Raw genomic sequence first — 7,354 nt, 5'->3', positions numbered from 1 at the left:
GCCAGGCTAGACGGATGACAGCTGGCATCTGCACCCCCGTCGTGTGAATGTTGGGGACGCAAGGCCAGGGGAAGCAGATGCCGGCCGGGCATCTGCTCGGAAGCCATAGGCCGGCGCGTAGGACCAAGAGGGAAATTTAAAATAATGAGTATTTTTAAATGTACCACTTTCACATTTAAAAATACTTATTATTCATAACACCAGGGGGGGTTAGGTAGCCTTAACTGCCAGGATCAAAAAAAATTCTTCATCAATTATTGAACTGTATCTGGTACTGCTCAGCACTTTGCATTCAGAAATATGTCCTTCTGCGTGTAAATAACCTATCAAGAAAGATATTCATTCAACTGGTCAGTAGTGATCAACAACATTCCACCACCGCCAATCGACTTGGCAGATTCAAACACAATAAAGCTATGTACACACATCACATAAAAGTTCTGTTTGTATCAGGCAAAAAATATGCTAAATTTACAACAGTCTCAGGTGTTCAGCACATCGGGGTGCCACTTCCTCGTCCTGCCCCCCTCTGCTCCCTATAGAACAGATTGGTGCTGTGTGTAAAGTCCTCATTCCTTCATCTGTCACTGGAAACAATAACAAAAGATCATTTCCAGCGACAATCATCTCTACATGAGGCTTTAGAGCTCACTTAAAGAGGAACTAAACTGAAAACTGCCCCTAAAAAACACACTTACCTTCAATCCCGCAGAGCAGTCCGATCCATCCGGGGGTGTCTTGCATCTGGTCACGCGTCATCCCAGCATCCGTCCCGAAGCTGGCGTGCCGGGCGCTGCTGTCTTCTCCTCTTCTTCATCCTACATCACCCATATGCGCATGCGTGAGATCAGCACATTTTTCTATTTGCGGGAAAAGGCTGCTTCTGCGATGAGATGCTCAGGCATGCGCAGAAGGAGCACCCAGGAGGCTTTGTGCTTCCATTCAATCTCGATCGCCAAGGCGATCAAGAATTAGGGGGCAGTTCTGCACCCTTTTTTTCAAAAAAATAAAAAAGGTGTTGCAATAAAAAAACATAAATAAATAAAACCCTTTTTTATAGGCTTTTCTACCCTTTCATGTAATGTGAAAATTCTGAGTTTAGGTACGCTTTAAGTTTGCAATAATTTGCAATAAATGATCCATTTTCCGATCAAAGGTGTAGCCTCCACCTTTCCCTCATCGTGTTGCTTTAGTACGAGAGAACGTAGCAGAAGAATCTCAGACAGCTTGTTGTTTTTATAGAATACATTGATGGATTTATCTGCGTCTTCTAATATCTGCCTGCAGTCCAAATATCATTTCAAAAGATTCCAAATCCTCATCACTAATAACGGCCAAAAAATGCAGCCAAAGAATGTAAAAGCAGTGCCTAACATTTCTGGAACATGAAATCATCATTCTATGAAGCAGCAGTACAAAACCCGGTCTCTGTGCATCGGATAAAAGCCTGACATTCACTCACATTCCTTACAGGAAACATTACATGTATAATTATTTTACAGCAAACAAAGTCTGGCAAATCAGAAATGACACAAAGCAACTAACAATTGTTCTGAATACATTGTGGAATGTTTCCTGAGCTCACCTACTAGGGAAAAAAAACACAATTTAATCCCGACAATCTCATCACACCAAAATACAAACAACTTGTATCTTCTACTAACAGGCTAGGTACACACTTGTGGCGAGATTCTTCATGCCAGGAACCACAAATTCTCCATAGATGGTAGCCAGTCTCCCAGTGACAGCTCCATGGAGAAGGAATGGGGGCAGTAGGGAGCAGTACCAATCACTGCCACAAGGTGTCAAGTGTGCAGACGCTGCTTCTTTAAGAGCCGACACTGCAGTGTTTGAATGGCTGGCAAGGTGTCAGCCCTGGGGAGCCATAAAGTACATAAATCCAATCACTAAAATCCCCCTAACCTTAACAAATTAGGGTCATTTCAAAAGTCATTTTCAGATTCCGGAAAACCACAAGTTTCATTAAAATATCACCGAGTCAGCCAAGTTCAGGCACTTGTGTTGTTTGGTGACTACACTATATCCATGTCTCATATCTGTGCTCCTATGTTGTCACCCAGGCTTCCAATGGAGACTACAAGTGGCAGTTTCAGCACACACAATGCAGGCACAGTTCATGTTGTCACCTTCAGGAAACCAGCACAAGAAATGTCATGGAGCCATTGCTGGAATGCATGAGCGGGGAATGCAGCAACACAGAGAACAGATGAGAGGAATAGATGGAAAAATCTGAACTGCCGGCAAATATTAAACACAGAAATGATCAGAGCTTTGTAATAGTTACATGTTTTCATAGAAAGCAAGCTCCTGTGGTCAGTCTCATACAATCTATCTCTGTGATTCCCAGCCAGGGTTCCTGCACCAAAGTTTGTGCCTCTCAGGTCAGTTTAAGTGACACCAATGATCTGTAAGGTGACATTCTACCCACTGGCCAGCAATGTAATAGGCATTCTTCCTACTGACCACCACACTATGATCTGTGGATATGGTAATTATAACAGGGTTCCCTGAGGACCTGAAAGTTATTTCAAGCATTTCCCTATGTTAAAAAGGTCAAGAATACTGATCTGCTATGCACAGCAAAGCTTACAAAAAGTAAAGGAAAAGCAATACAAGTTGCCAATTGGATGTAACACACTGCAAGGATCATACTGATAGGAGGAGACCAAAAGATGAGCTTATATGTGAACTGCTTCTTCTTTCACTGTCCATTCAACCTGCAGCAGAGAAAGGTCAGGATCCTTCCCTGCTGGATAGAATGTTGCAAATCAACTCCTCCATGGATTCCATTCCTGTATTGAAGTTATCCTGGAGTTGAGATTCATCTTTTTATAATACACAACAAAATATCATTCTGTAAGATTTCCATTCTGACAAGAAAACAATCAGCCATGACATATACACACGTTAACACGTCCACTGACAGCAGCAGGCATGGACGGAGCAGTAACCAACTGCAACCAGACATCGCCATGCTGGGATCAGATCAGAATAAAGGTATTGCTACGGCTTACCACACTTGTCTCATTAAAAACAAACCGACATGTAAATCCGCTCGTCGGCCAACTACCAATCCGGCAATACAAAATGAGGGAAGTTTGTGCTGTGATGTTGGATTAGCCATCAGACCAGGCAAGGATAAATAGGCAAAACATTTTCCCATCCGCCTCCCAGGAGTCTCATCTATTAAAGTGTACCCGGTGCCATAGATCAGCACCTAATCAGGCTGTGCCATGGCAGCCATGCCCATTAGCAGAAGTTGTGCAAATTGCCTTTTTTTTTCATTCTCAGCACAGAAATAAATAGAAGTGCTGCTGGCTATAGTGATTTCCTGACAAATGCAAAGCATTGCTAATGGCTGACTATATGCACAATGCTGCCCAGTATTCCTGTGCCCTCACAGGTGCCCACCATACCATGCCCCCTCCTAATGACTGCCCTGTATGAGGCCACTGCAAGCACATACATGACCCTAACATCATGCCATGGAAACTCCAGCTGGCTTCACTCTGCAGGAGTGCACCGACATGCATGTCACCTCTGCAGCCCAGCACGGACTGATGACCTGGGCTGGAGCTGCCATGGCAGCACGGACTGATGACCCTGGCTGGAGCTGCCACGGCAGCACGGACTGATGACCTGGGCTGGAGCTGCCAGGCAGCACGGACTGATTACCTGGGCTGGAGCTGGCATGGTCAGTACGCTGTCTCCTCACACGTTAGCTACAGCAGCTCTGGAAAAAGCTCTTGGCTGGAGACGGATGTGAACTCTCGCGAGATTTGGGGCTCCTCAACCGGCTTCTCGCGAGATTAGCTGTTGGTATTCCATTCCCGGCATAGAATGTGGCAGCCTGGGGCGCTCTCTGCCAGGCAGCGCTGCGATGACAACTTGGCGGCCGCTTCACTTTGTATTTAATCTGTGGAAGTGGTTACAGTAGTCTGTTTGGCTGACTGAAAATAATTATAAAGCTGGCACTGAAGAAAAGGGCAATGTCATTTCTAAAAACTCGGCTTCAGCTCTCTTCCAATATTTAATATTTAAAGTGGAATTTTAAAGGATAAAATTATTATCACATTTATCAGCGGAAGTCCACCGACCCCTCCGCCATGCCAGTCTGATAGGTGCTGTGCCAGTCTGCCATCCTGGCATGGACTGGACACCAGGTGCTGCCATCCTCTTCCTTCATCACTCAATCCTGCACTGTGCACATAATATTATTTTATTGTATTAATAAACAGTATTTATATAACATATTACGCACAACTGGCACGCTGCAATAAGAAGGGGCATAACTGGGAACACAATGGATGGGCAAGATATTTGGTCCCATTTTGGCCAATAGGAAATTAAATATTACAAAGGCATGATCATTATGAAATCCATTAACGGTTTTGTGTTTATTATTATACAGTATTTATATAGCGCCAACATATTACACAGCATTGTACAAATAAATAGGGGTTGCAAATGACAGAGGAATACACAGGAGGAGGAGAGGACCCTGCCCCGAAGAGCTTGCAATCTAGGAGATGGTGTATGTAACACACAATAGGAGGGGAGATATGTAGTGGTGGGAAGTAGTGAGGGTTTTAGGAAACAGAGTAAGACGGGTAGGTAAGTTTGAAAAAAATGGGTTTTGAGCGCTCTTAATAATGAGCAGAAAGTAGGAGCAAGCCGAATAGGACGAGGAAGACCATTCCAGAGAGTTGGAGCAGCTCTAGAGAAGTCTTGTATCCGTGCGTGTGATGAGGTTATGAGTGAGGAAGTCATTAGTAGGTGATTGGAGGAGCGAAGAGAGCGGCTGGGGGAGTATTTTTTAACCATGTCAGAGATGTAAGTGGGACAATAACTGTGTAGAGATTTGAAGGCAAAGCACAGGAGCTTGAATTTGATTCTAAGGTGAAATGGAAGCCAATGTAGAGAGAATAAGGAGATGCAGCAGAAGAGGAGCCGAGGGAAGGATGGATGAGTCTGGCTTCAGCAATCATAATAGATTGTAGAGGAGAGAGTCGGGTTAGTGGAGAGGAGAAGGTTACAGTAGTCCAGACGAGATAAGAGCATCTACAAGGAGTTTGGTGGTCTCTGGGGACAGGTAGGGGCTTATTTTGGAGATGTTGCGTAGGTGAAAGTGAAAGGACCTGGAAATGGGAGAGGAGGAATTACCATTGAAAGAAACTTGGAGCGATCAGACAGAAAGCAAACAAAGAGAGATCAGTGTCATTGTTTTACCACCTCAGCGATAAAGATGGAAGGGGTCCTCCGGAAGAAATGTAAAAAAGAAAAAAAAAACATTTTTCCATTATTTAAAAGGAATAGCCACAGGTCCTCTTCACAGCTTCAGCACTTCAGTATCATTACCAGGATTCAGGATATGCATAGGATGCTGAGCTATGCTGGGTAACCTCCACTGATTTGCACAGAAGGTGGCAATCCGGTAGGTAAGTATGTTTCATTGCAGAACAGACGTCACCAGCCCCTTTCTGCAAATTTGTCCACCGGCCGAAATGCCAATTTCAAAGTCGAATTTTAGTTCCACTTTAAATAGACCTTGTCACCAGCTTGAATGACAGAAAAAGAAAGTCTGTAATAACTATTGAATAATAGACACGTTCAGCATTTTCTTTTCCCTAAGGCGAGGTTCAGACTAGCTGTTTTTACGAACAGTTTTACCAGTTTTAAAGAAGCGGCAACATAAACTTTTTATTTTTTATTGTTTTATTGGCTGCTCATGTAACCTCCAGGGGTGGTTTGGTGTCGCTTCCTCCTCTGTAGACCTGAACTGCTGCTGTAAACATTTGCAGCAGATTTTACAGGCAGTTAAAAAAAAAGTAAAGTAGAAGGCGGCACTGTTGCCCCTCGATTTGATCAACATTACATATAGGCCCTGATTTACTAAAGCTCTCTAAGGCTGGAGAGAATACACTTTAACCAGTGAAGCTGGGTGATCCAGAAAACCTGGAATGGATTTCTTAAAATCATTTGCTATTTGCTAGCAAATGTTTTGAATCCTAGACCAGATCCTTTCCAGGTTTGTAGGATCACCCAACTTCACTGATGACAGTGTAGTGTCAAGGGGTGGATTCTCACCTTCATAGACCTGGTGGTTTTTACAAGCAGTTTCAACATAAAAACGAAAAAGCTTTACTGCGATTTTGCAGCCACTGGACAGACAAATGCCAATCAATAACCAAGCAGTTACCACTGGTTATTAGTCCCGAGCACCTACAGTATGACAGTATATGCTTCGGGATGGTACATTTTTTTTTTCATTGACTTGCAATCTTCCTCTGAATTTGATAACAAATATGACTAGTCATTGGGCCTGATTTACTAAAATTCTCCAAGGCTTTCATCAGTGAACCTGGGTGACCCAGCAGACCTGGAAAGTATTTCTTAAAAGTCATTTGCTATTTGTTAGCAAATGTTTTCAATCCTGAGCCAGATCCATTCCAGGTTTCCTGGATCACCCAGCTTAACTGATGATAGTGTATCTTCTCCAGCCTTTGAGAGCTTTAATAAATTGTCATAGCCCTCTCCTCTTTCAGGGGTATCTGATTACTGTTTATGCTGGTCCAGGTCAAAATTTGCAGGGTCAGCTGACATCTCCAACATAAAAGGATTCGGTAGCAGTCTCAGGGCTTTTGGATGTCTAGACAATGATGGTTTTTACAGGTAAATGCATATACAGTATAATTATATGGGAAGACTGGTGATGAAATGAATGGTCTAGCAAAGGTTGCTTTAAAGCATGAAAACAATGTTTAAAAAAAACAAGCAGTCTGCAGAAATACATTAAAGTCCAAAGGAACCCTGACTATGTATTACTGGAATGTAGTCAGGCTGCATATAAAGTGACAAATATGGGTCTCTAACTTTTTTGGTAGTTGTACTCTAGTTACCTCTGAATATACAGCAGTGTTGGGGTGGGGGGGGGGGGTGTCAGACCACCGGTTTGTGTAAGAGAGCCATGGTCTGATTCAGGTCAAATGCACCTGCAATTAATTCTAAGTTTATCTCAATCTGATGATATAAACATGCTGCATTTGCACCCTATAGCTTGTCAACACTATCCCTAAAGTAGAACTCTTTTTTTTTCAAATGCCCCCCTTCTATTTATTTTACACACCCCCTCCAACAAATATGTTTATATTATCCACACATATATCTTTTTTTCAATACTATTCTGGACAGTCACATGGCATCACCAGGTCTTTTTACTTTTCCCCCTAGGGAGGTGACTATTTGAATGTCAGAGCTATGACAGTATTGTACTGTGAGCGCATGAATACAATGAACATGCACCCCAAAGCACCTATCAATGAGAGCATAATAC

General features: G+C 43.1%; 1 protein-coding gene across 2 annotated transcripts in view; it reads right to left on the bottom strand.

Annotated features, from left to right (window-relative positions):
• Positions 1–3,792, bottom strand: part of DIPK1A (divergent protein kinase domain 1A) — a 74,493-nt gene extending 70,701 nt beyond the window's left edge. Inside the window, exon 1 of one of the 2 annotated variants that reach the window (XM_072419877.1) lies at positions 3,697–3,792. The gene's annotated coding sequence lies outside the window, so the exon portion shown is untranslated. Of the gene's footprint in view, positions 1–3,586; positions 3,601–3,696 lie in introns of those variants that run through there. The other variant, XM_072419878.1, reaches the window with a different exon arrangement.
• Between the last annotated feature and the right edge of the window lie 3,562 nt (positions 3,793–7,354).

The sequence above is a fragment of the Pyxicephalus adspersus genome, chromosome 8, assembly GCF_032062135.1.
Source record: "Pyxicephalus adspersus chromosome 8, UCB_Pads_2.0, whole genome shotgun sequence".
In the NCBI taxonomy this organism is placed as follows: domain Eukaryota; kingdom Metazoa; phylum Chordata; class Amphibia; order Anura; family Pyxicephalidae; genus Pyxicephalus; species Pyxicephalus adspersus.
Note: the sequence above shows the minus strand (reverse complement) of the source record. Positions and strands in the feature narration are given on the sequence as shown.